The sequence below is a fragment of the Tiliqua scincoides genome, chromosome 3 (genome assembly GCF_035046505.1).
Source record: "Tiliqua scincoides isolate rTilSci1 chromosome 3, rTilSci1.hap2, whole genome shotgun sequence".
NCBI classification, from domain to species: Eukaryota; Metazoa; Chordata; class Lepidosauria; order Squamata; family Scincidae; genus Tiliqua; species Tiliqua scincoides.
The window spans coordinates 8,637,748-8,649,060 of NC_089823.1; the positions used below are offsets into that span (position 1 = coordinate 8,637,748).

The 11,313-nt window shown below is 47.4% G+C and overlaps 1 pseudogene; it reads right to left on the reverse strand.

The window, feature by feature from the left end:
* Positions 1-9,538: 9,538 nt before the first annotated feature.
* Positions 9,539-9,658, reverse strand: LOC136646171 (5S ribosomal RNA; annotated as a pseudogene).
* Positions 9,659-11,313: the final 1,655 nt, after the last annotated feature.

Sequence of the window (11,313 nt, forward strand, 5' to 3'; positions counted from 1 at the left end):
AGAACAATGCAGGACACATAGACATTCTGCAGATCATCAGAGACCCGCTGGATCAGGCCAAAGGCCCATTTCCTCCGACTTCCTGTATCTCACAGTGGCCCACCAGATGCCTCAAGGAGCTCACAAGACAATAAGATAACTGCATCCTGGTGCCACTCCCTTGCACCTGCCATTCTGAGGTAGGCTACTTCTAAAACCCAGAGGTTGTGCATACCTATCTTGGCTGGTAACCTGTGCTGGACATTTCCTCCAGAAATCCGCCCAATGCCCTCTTAAGGCATCTAGGCCAGGCGCCATCACCACATCCTGTGGCAAGGAGTTCCGCAGATTAATTACCTGCTGGGAAAAGAAATAATGTCTTTTGTCAGTTCTAACTCTTCCAACACACAATTTTAATGGATGTCCCCTGGTTCTGGTGTTGTGTGGAGGGAAAAGAACATTCCTTTAACCCCTCTATCCATCCTATGCATAATTGTGTGAGTCTTAATCACGTCCCCCCTCGTGCACCTTATTAGACTGAACGCCCCAAATGCTGTAGCCTTTCCTGTTAAGGGAAGTGCCCCAGCCCACTAATCATTTTGGTGGTTCTCTTCCACGCCTTTTCCAGATCCACTATATCCTCTTTTTGACCCTGGACTTCTCAGTCTCTTTCTCTTGGTTCCCATTTGGCAACTCAATCCAGATCTCACCCCATTTGTGTCCTCAGAATCCCATGCCTCCAGTGTTCAGTGTTATGGTCTCTGCAAGGCAGAGTTGAGGATATCAACCAAGAGTTTTCATCTGGGAAGAAGCAAGTGAATGGATAGATGACAGGGAGCTGCGTCTGGCAAGAATTGAGGACAGGCAAGTGACTTTCCAAACCAACCTGTTGCTCAGCTTGAAGAACAGAACCAGACCTGAAGTTTAGCTCAAGTGCCTGGAGGTGATTGATTCCTCCTCATTATCTGACTATCTGATTATAAGGATTCCTTGTTTCTGCCTCCTGCCCAGCTGGGCCTGTCTTTCTATCATATTAACTGTTGTGCTTAACACCTTTCTGAATGTCTTCACAGTCTCTTCTAAGCATGAACCACAGGAGCTTTAAATGTTGCACTTTTTAAAGTGGTGCTCTACTTATGTTTAGCAGGGGAGCATGCCGTCTTTTCTAGTGGCTTTTGGAACAGGAAAGCATTCATTCATTCATTCATTCATTCATTCTTCTATGTAAACTGCTTGATGAACTTTTTTGTTCAAAAAATGTTTAATAATAAATTATTATTATTATTATTATTATTATTATTATTATTATTATTATTATTATTATTAAGAAAATATATATATATTCTTAATAATTATAATCATTATCATCATCTTGTTAAAAGCCAGAGTATTCCCATGTCCGCAGTAGACTGTTGTATCCACTTTCAAACCATTCATTTGTGACATTAGTGTCTCAAATGCCTTGTGAATAGGGCTTGACAAACTATCTTTTCAATAGATGCAACTGCCACTGCATTTCAGACCATCAGAAAACAAAAACGCAACCCAAAAGGGGGGAAAACTCATCCCCGTTAATACTCAAAAGCCATTTTCATCAATTTTATGATGCTGTTCAACAATTTTTGTGACATATTAAGTGCTGTAAAACAAAGGCGGACCATTACAGACATGGCCACAAAGTGAAGACGGCACAAGGGAGGTGACATTCAAATGACAATTTACAACCACAAAGAGGGACACTCAACAGTTGTCCAAATGTCATCTTAATGAATATAGTACTCCTCTCCCATTTTCTATACTAGGAACCTCCTCACCCATCACAGCAACCGTGCACAATGATAATAAAATTCCACAATTACAAACACAACTGGCTGCTCTTTCAGAAGGGCACGATGGAAGAAAGGACGTCTTTCAGAATGGAACTATGAGTCAATGATCAAGTGATGGCCTGATGAAGTTCATGGGGAAAACAAACCTTGTGTCAGTAGTCCAGGGATCTCAGGAAATGGTCTCAGGAAATAATTGCAGCTGCTATACTTACTGTCTTTCCCCTTCCTCCCATGTATTCCATATTGGATTTTGAACTGCATGCTATGGAAAGAGTGACCGGATGGTCCAGGAAAGGTAAATAAAAATCATTTTTACTTATCTTCCTGTACGCTGCCAATGGCTCTACAGTGGGTCTCTTCAGACCTAACCCAGCCAATTCAAGGAGTGCCAGGCTAGTAGAGGGAGATAGAATTTTGGTGTGCAATGCTACCCCTGAGACACCATCCTGCCCCCCAAATGCCCCCAGCCTGCTCTCCACCCCTATCTGCCCACAATCCTTCCCCAAACTGCCCTGCCACCAATTTACCAGCAATGCCATGGGACAGAGAATGCTCAGTGGGCCCCTGTTGTCCGTATGTGGCCTCCAGCTGTTTGGTCTGGTAGCCACGGCTCCAAACAGTGGAGCAGCTTTCCCACCATCTGTCCACGACTTATCCTGACAGATCACACAATCTGTTAGCTTAAGCCCCAGACAGCATTGGGCTGCTTGTGGCTTTAGGCGCATCATTCTCTCTCAGTCAATGGTTCCCAAACTCCTACAGGGGAGTTGGGAACCAGTTAAGTGTTTACATGGGTGGGGAGGGGAGCAGCAATGGTGCCATAGGGATTGTGCTGCTGTCACTTCCAAGGGACTTTTTTTACTTATTTGGGGGGCAACACTGGCCTCCTGCAGGATCCTAGAGGCTCACAGCACCCTCTGATCTCTTTCATGGTTGCTGTAGTACCCTGTGTATGGGTCCCATGATGGGTCATGATCCACCAGTTTGGGAACCATTGCTGTAAGTGCCTTATATGTCCCCCCAATTCAACCCCAAACAGGGAGTCCAAAAGAACAATACTGAAAGCTACTGAGGAGTCCAACAGAACCAAGAATGACACACTATCCCTATCTAGTCCTAGAGCAACCAACTAGCTTAATCAGTAGGGCAACCAAAGCTTCCTTAGTCTTCAAACTGGATTGGAAGCCAGATTGAAAGGGTTCCAGATCGACAGTATCATGCAGAAGTACCTGGAATTGAGTTCCAGCACCTTGTTGCGAAATTGTGTATTTTGTGTGTATTATCTTGCCATAATTTACTGGCTGATAATTCTCCCAAACAGTTGGGGCTAAGAAGGATGTGATGATTTGGCTACAAAGGTCAAACCCAAGGCACATTTCCTTGGAAAAACAGGGACCTTCTTTTGTGGTTTCAGTAGTCCACGGTGAAGCAGGCTATATAGCTGCTACTCATCCCATTTGACCCCACAATTGCTCCTGTTCATAGTGAGGACTGGGAACGTGTACAACTGGAGTTTTGGCGTGCCTTCAGTCCTTCTCTGTTCAGAACAGACATGCAGATGTATCATCACACGTACTCTTCAATCAGACCTATGCACATGAACAGGGCTTCTGAGAGGAATTTTATCAGGGGGTACAAAGTTTCTTTTGGGCCCCTTTCCAAAGGGGGAGGAGGGCAATGGGAGCAGACAGAATGGGAGAAAATAAGGCAGGGTGAGGGTGTTGACAGCCATAATAGTCTTTGAACCCCAGGTCTACCCGACTTCTTGATGCAGAGCCCAGGTCTACCCAGCCATGCGGGATTGGCAGCTAGATAAAGTAAAATGGAAAACCAAACAAAAAAACCAAACACTAAAGTCTCTCTAAAATCTCTGGAGTATAGCAAATCATTACAGAAAATTAGCAGAATTTCAGTTAGTCACACCATAATGGACTATGTGCACCAGAACAAACTTCTGCAGCAGCTGCAGCCCTGCAGCTGTGTCCCTGAGCTGCATTCCTGAGCCCAGTGTGCATAGCTTGCAGCAGCAGTTACCACTGCATGCCCACAGTTTAGCCCCCAACATCATGTGCAGGCAGCGAGTTCAGGTGAGATAGAAAAATGTAAGTTCCCAGGAACTTTCTGGTCCCCCTCCTTTGTCTCCTGGGCCCCCTTTCTGACCCTGGGCCTGGGTACAAATTACCCCCTTTACCCCCCCCTCTCCTAGGCCCTGCACGTGAACTACTAGGCCAAGTACTGTTCCCCAACCGTGTGATAACCCTGCATGGGCTCAGCCAACCACACATTTTGTCACCTGTCTGAGATCCCAAAGATATTATGGGATGTCCTGACAGGCCATAACACCTGTCCAGGGGATTATATTCCCCTCTGAGTGTCATAAATTGTGCAGGCCTAGTATCATTTGATAATGCAAGAGGAGCCACTCTGATCCAATGACGAAGAGACCGTTTTTGGCCAGGCACAAGAGCCAGCGATGAGTTGCAGTCCTCTGTGCTTCAACTTGGCTGTCAGACAACTGAAGCAAGACTCAAAAGAAGCTGTTTCAGAAAGACCTTTCCCAAACAGTTCCTCCTCCTGCCTTTGCTTTTTCACCCAACTCACAAGCTTGAAAAAAACTTCCCGCCTCTTCTGTATGTGTAATATATTCTTTTTTCCCCTCTCTGCAAATCTTCTTTCATTATCATATACAGAGAAAAACAGAGCCGTCTTGCTTAACAAACAGCTCTGCAGCCAACAGGAGACAAGGGGGTTGCTCAGCGATGGTGAAAACAAGATATTCTAGTGCTAGAGGAGGAGCCCTGTTGGATGAGTGTCTCCAGGAGGGTTGATTTTCATCTTAATAGCTCTCTATCCTTGAAGGGTTTGCAATAATGTGCCTTTAAAAAAAAAAAAAAAAGATCAGAGTGGGTCAATCATTTGAATGTGCTCCTCTGAAACTCAGTGCCTAAGGAGCGATCTCAACCAGGAGTTGTTAGTGTTTATCTCGCCATAATTAAGTGTACACACCCAAAGTATTAATACAGGAGGTTCGTGCGTTTGCTTTTTATTCTGCTCCTTCCAACCACTGATTAAACTGGGCCTGTGGCATAATGAGGGACCGTTCTGGAGCCATGGGCATGTTTTACAACCAGATGAATTGCACCTCCACTTTGTAAGCAAGTTTTATTCCGCCGACTTCAAGATGGCTGCATGTGATTAAGGCTGGCTGGGGCGGGAAGCTGAGCTCTTTAGGACTCTCTCGCATGGAGCCTTTGGAAGTGACTCTGGGAAATTTTTTTTTTTTTTTTTTTTTTTTTTTTTGCTAGACCCAGAATGTATTACCAACCCAAACTCCAGAGAAGAATCCAGAAACCTGGCTGGATTGGAACCCAGAGTCCAGAACATCATAAGAACATAAGAACAGCCCCACTGGCTCAGGCCATAGGCCCATCTAGTCCGGCTTCCTGCATCTCACAGCGGCCCACCAAATGCCCCAGGGAGCACACCAGATAACAAGAGACCTCATCCTGGTGCCCTCCCTTGCATCTGGCATTCTGATACATAGCCCATTTCTGAAATCAGGAGGTTGCACATTCACATCATGACTTGTAACCCGTAATGGATTTTTCCTCCAGAAACTTGTCCAATCCCCTTTTAAAGGCATCCAGGCCAGATGCAGGGTGTTCAAAGTGTACACAGTGAATGTGTGTGGATACCTATAATGGATCCAGTGAAGCATGTGCACAGGGCCTCGCACGTGACATTACATGTACGCACACATTAATTCTGTTAGGGATGCTGGAGGTAAGTAGAATGGTGCTGGCTAGCTGCACATCCCACACTGCCACACCAGCTATCCAGAGTCTGAAACTGCTTGAAGACACTCCTGTACATTGCCTTTGGAGACAAGTGCTGGACACCCAGATGGCCAAGATGTGTAGCCAGCCAGCATGTTCCCTGTGCCATAATCGGAATCCACATCCCCCTCCCTGTGGCTGCTTTTTGAGAAAGAACATAAGAACAGCCCCACTGGATCAGGCCATAGGCCCATCTAGTCCAGCTTCCTGTATCTCACAGCGGCCCACCAAACGCCCCAGGGAGCACACCAGATAACAAGAGACCTCATCCTGGTGCCCTCCCTTGCATCTGGCATTCTGACATAGCCCATTTCTAAAATCAGGAGGTTGCACATACACATCATGGCTTGTACCCCGTAATGGATTTTTTCCTCTAGAAACTTGTCCAATTCCCTTTTAAAGGCGTCTAGGCTAGACGCCGTCACCACATCCTGTGGCAAAGAGTTCCACAGACCGACCACACGCTGAGTAAAGAAATATTTTCTTTTGTCTGTTCTAACTCTCCCAACACTCAATTTTAGTGGATGTTCCCTGGTTCTGGTGTTATGTGAGAGTGTAAAGAGCATCTCCCTATCCACTCTATCCTTCCCATGCATAATTTTATAAGTCTCAATCATGTCCCCCCCTTAGCTGCCTCTTTTCTAGACTGAAGAGGCCCAAATGCCAAAGCCTTTCCTCATAAGGAAGGTGCCCCAGCCCCGTAATCATCTTAGTTGCTCTCTTTTGCACCTTTTCCATTTCCACTATGTCTTTTTTGAGATGCGGCAACCAGAACTGGACACAATACTCCAGGTGTGGCCTTACCATAGATTTGTACAACGGCATTATAATATTAGTTGTTTTGTTCTCAGTACCTTTTCTAATGATCCCAAGCATAGAATTGGCCTTCTTCACTGCCGCCGCACATTGGGTCGACACTTTCATCGACCTATCCACCACCACCCCAAGATCTCTATCCTGATCTGTCACAGACAGCTCAGAACCCATCAGCCTATATCTAAAGTTTTGATTTTTTGCCCCAATGTGCATGACTTTACACTTACTGACATTGAAGCGCATCTGCCATTTTGCTGCCCATTCTGCCAGTCTGGAGAGATCCTTCTGGAGCTCCTCACAATCACTTCTGGTCTTCACCACTCAGAAAAGTTTGGTTTCGTCCGCAAACTTTGCAACCTCACTGCTCATCCCTGTCTCCAGGTCATTTATGAAGAGGTTGAAAAGCACCGGTACCAGGACAGATCCTTGGGGCACACCGCTTTTCACCACTCTCCATTGTGAAAATTGCCCATTGACACCCACTCTCTGCTTCCTGGCCTCCAACCAGTTCTCAATCCATGAGAGGACCTGTCCTCTAATTCCCTGACTGTGGAGTTTTTTCAGTAGCCTTTGGTGAGGGACCGTGTCGAATGCCTTCTGAAAGTCCAGATATATAATGTCCATGGGTTCTCCCACATCCACATGCCTGTTGACCTTTTCAAAGAATTCTATAAGGTTCGTGAGGCAAGACTTACCCTTACAGAAGCCATGCTAATTCTGATGCAAGGCCTGTTCGTCTATGTATTTTGAGACCCTATCTTTGATGAGGCATTCCACCATCTTACCCGGTATGGATGTTAGGCTGACCGGCCTATAGTTTCCCGGGTCCCCCCTCTTTCCCTTTTTAAAAATAGGCATGACATTTGCTATCCTCCAATCTTCTGGCACCGTGGCCATTTTGAGGGACAAGTTGCATACCTTAGTCAAGAGATCTGCAACTTCATTCTTCAATTCCTTAATAACTCTTGGGTGGATGCCATCAGGGCCCGGTGACTTATTTATCTATCAATGAGGTCTGAAACATCTTCTCTTTTAACCTCTATCTGACTTAACTCCTCGGTTAGGAGGGGCCGTTCGGGCAGCGGTATCTGCCCGAGGTCTTTTGCCGTGAAGACAGATGCAAAGAACTCATTTAATTTCTCTGCCATCTCTAAGTCTCCTTTTATCTCCCCTTTCCCTCCCTCACCATCCAGACTGAAGTTTTGAAAAACTTCAAAAGCTCCAAACACACAATGCCCTTATTCAGGACCAGCCCTGGGCTCCCACATATGCGGGTGCCTGCACAAGGGTGGTGAGCGGTTCGTCCACTGTCACAGCCAGCACCTTGCTCATCAGCTGATGTTTGCAAGACTGGCACAGCGAGTTGAGTGCATCCGCTTGTTGGCCCTCCCACCTACCCCTGTGTCTGTTTGGCCCAAAATGGGCCCCCTGTAAGCAGTTGGCAGTGACTTCAGTAGCATAGCTAAAGGGGGGTGTAAAGTTTTGCAGGTGCCTGAATGCACTGCGCAAGTGGCCCCCTCTCCTTCAGAGCCATTCCCGGTGGCGAGAGCGGTCACCACTGGGAATGGCTCTGAAGGGGAGGGAGAGGGGCCCTTGCATGGCGCATTCAGGCGCCAGCAAAACTTAGTGCTTTGCACCACCTCTAGCTATACTACTGGGTGACATCATCATGTCAACGCCACCTACTTCCATATGCCGCGTTCGCAGCAGGTGCCATCAGCCCCGAGTGCACTTGCCACTCATCCCAGTGAGTAGGGGGGGCGTGGGTGTGGAGCCCCTGTGAAAAATGGTCTCGCATCGGGCCCTGCAGCTCCCAAGGCCAGACCTGCCCTTATTTAGGTTTGACACCCCCCCCCCCAAACAGATTAAACAGGCCAGTCAGGAGTTTCAGCTGCTGAACTTAAAGCAATGTCCTCTTTGTTTTGCCTCAGGCCCTGGAGCTCTGTCCTCACAGAGTGAAACTTTTCTGCTTGCATCTTCAGAGCTGTGTTTTCTTCCTGCAAATCGCTTCCCCCCCCATCAAGACGGTGCACACAGCAAGAGCCCTTTCCAGCCTCGTGCGCCAGATGGAGCACCTCGCGATGCTTTGTAGGTTGCAGCAGAACTCTCTGTGAAACAAATTGGGTGATTGGTTCATTATCCACCCAGAAGCTGCTGAATTATTTGCTTTGGTGGACCCCTCCTAGAGTGTTGTTTTGAAGAGCCTGCGCCAAAATAATAAGAGATGGATGTCACTTTGACAAGCCTGGGGGGGGGGGGAGAGACAAACAAAGAATCCTGGTATTGCTCTGCGCACAATTTTTAAATTAGGTTTGTAATAGACCTGTCCTCAGACAGATCCAAGCGCAAGGTCCGTACCCTATGATAATCGCCACAGGAGATGCTTCTCTGTTCATGTAATCACTGTTATTGCCCGAAGGTTATGTGTGTATTGAATTTACTTCCATCAGTTCCACTCCTTCTCTATAATGGATTGAAGAGGGTTGAGGCATACAGGGGTCTGCTTTGTGGCTCTGCGGGGGCATCAGAATTCCGTGGGTGGAATTTCCTGCGTGGAAGAATCATCCACGTACAAAATAAATTTGCAAGCATTTTGTCTGCAGCTGCTACAGATGGTAATTTTATGTGTCAGTAATTCATTGCGCGCGCATGTTGCTGGGATGTCGCTCCCGCACAACCCTTGTCTGTGGGCAAGGGCATTCTTTGCCTAGTCTGCATCCCACACAAGGCAGGGGACAAGGCCGGCATCTTACTGATGACTGAAGCAGCAGAGGGGCAGGGCAAAGTAGCATCATTCACGTTTGGGGGAGGGTGGAACGGGGGGGTGAAACTGGGTGGGGAGAGGGAGAAACAGGAGGTGAGGAGGCAGTAGGTGTGGGTGGACCCAGCCAAAGTGGTTCATGCCAGATCCTATCCCTCTTTCCAAAACCTCCTCATCCCTTTTCTCTACTCAGGCAGACTCCACCAAAAGTGGTGGCATATGTCATAGGAGACCCATACGTGTCCCCTGGGCTGACTCAGGGGTAAGTAGAAATAACTTTTGGTTGGCAACCTTCAGTCTCGAAAGACTATGGTATAAGCCTACAGCACCCGGTATTCCCAGGCGGTCTCCCATCCAAGTACTAACCAGGCCTGACCCTGCTTAGCTTCCGAGATCAGACGAGATCGGGCATGTGTAGCGTAACAGTTGCTGCTAAATAACATTAACTTACCTCCTATTAGCACTTGGGTCATGTCACCCCCTCCCCAGCTCTGGATGCAGTGTGCGTCTTTTTGATGATGCTGCATCGGCAGAGTTAGAAGAAAGGATTGGACTCTGGGTTAGCTAAAATGGGGAGGAGGGCAGTAGCATAGCCAAAGGGGGGACAGTACGGTAAGTACTAGAGGTACCACAATGCACTATGTAAGAAGCCCTTCCCACTCACCATTGGAGACATTTCAGGGGCAATGGCAACACGCAGGGCCTTTGCTGCCTGGAATGGCTCTGATGGCTAGTGGGAGGGGACACTTACATGGCAGGTTGCGGCACATGCAGTACTTACCGCATCGCCCCTCCTCTGGCTATGTTACTAGAGGACAGTCAAGCAGCCTCTGAGCCATGAGCAGCATGGATGGTCTTAACTGATCCAATCCATCTGTGGGAACCACAAACACTTGCATTCTTACCACTCAACAGGCTGTGTGAGAAAAAGAAAAAATTATTCTGTCCAAGCCCAGACTGGCTTCCTGCTCTTTACAAAAGTTCTTCTCACCTTGCACTGCCATTTTTTGATGATCAGGTGTTGTTAGGTGTTGGCAACCTTCAGTCTCGAAAGACTATGGTATCGCGCTCTGAATGGTGGTTCTGGAACAGCATCTAGTGTGGCTGAAAAGGCCAATCCGGGAGTGACAATCCCTTCCACAGCGGGAGCAAGTGCAGTCTGTCCCTGGTCTGTCTCCCTGGCTATGGGCCTTCCTTCTTTGCCTCTTTGCCTCAGACTGTTGGCCAAGTGTCTCTTCAAACTGGGAAAGGCCATGCTGCACAGCCTGCCTCCAAGCGGGCCGCTCAGATGCCAGGGTTTCCCACTTGTTGAGGTCCACTCCTAAGGCCTTCAGATCCCTCTTGCAGATGTCCTTGTATCGCAGCTGTGGTCTACCTGTAGAGCACTTTCCTTGCACGAGTTCTCCATAGAGGAGATCCTTTGGGATCCGGCCATCATCCATTCTCACGACATGACCGAGCCAACGCAGGCGTCTCTGTTTCAGCAGTGCATACATGCTAGGGATTCCAGCATGTTCCAGGACTGTGTTGTTTGGAACTTTGTCCTGCCAGGTGATGCCGAGAATGCGTCAGAGGCAGCACATGTGGAAAGCGTTGAGTTTCCTCTCCTGTTGTGATCGCTGCAGTACAGAAGTGTATTCAGGACGCAAGCTCTGTAGACCTGGATCTTGGTATGTTCCGTCAGCTTCTTGTTGGACCAGACTCTTTGTGAGTCTGGAAAATGTGGTAGCTGCTTTACCGATGCCTTTGTTTAGCTCGGTATCTAGAGAAAGAGTGTCGGAGATCGTTGAGCCAAGGTACACAAAGTCATGGACAACCTCCAGTTCATGTGCAGAGATTGTAATGCAGGGAGGTGAGTCCACATCCTGAACCATGACCTGTGTTTTCTTCAGCCCAGGAGACTTAATATAAGAAAATATCAGAAGATTAACCAAAGGAATTTTAATAACTCTCAGGGATGTATACAGAAGGCAGTATTTCATCCAACGCCCTGTGTATAACCCAAGAGGTAGGTAGGTAAATAAATAAATACGTAAATGAGATTAAAGCTTACAGTAATACTGTTTGCTTCATCTCTACTATAACAATTTTT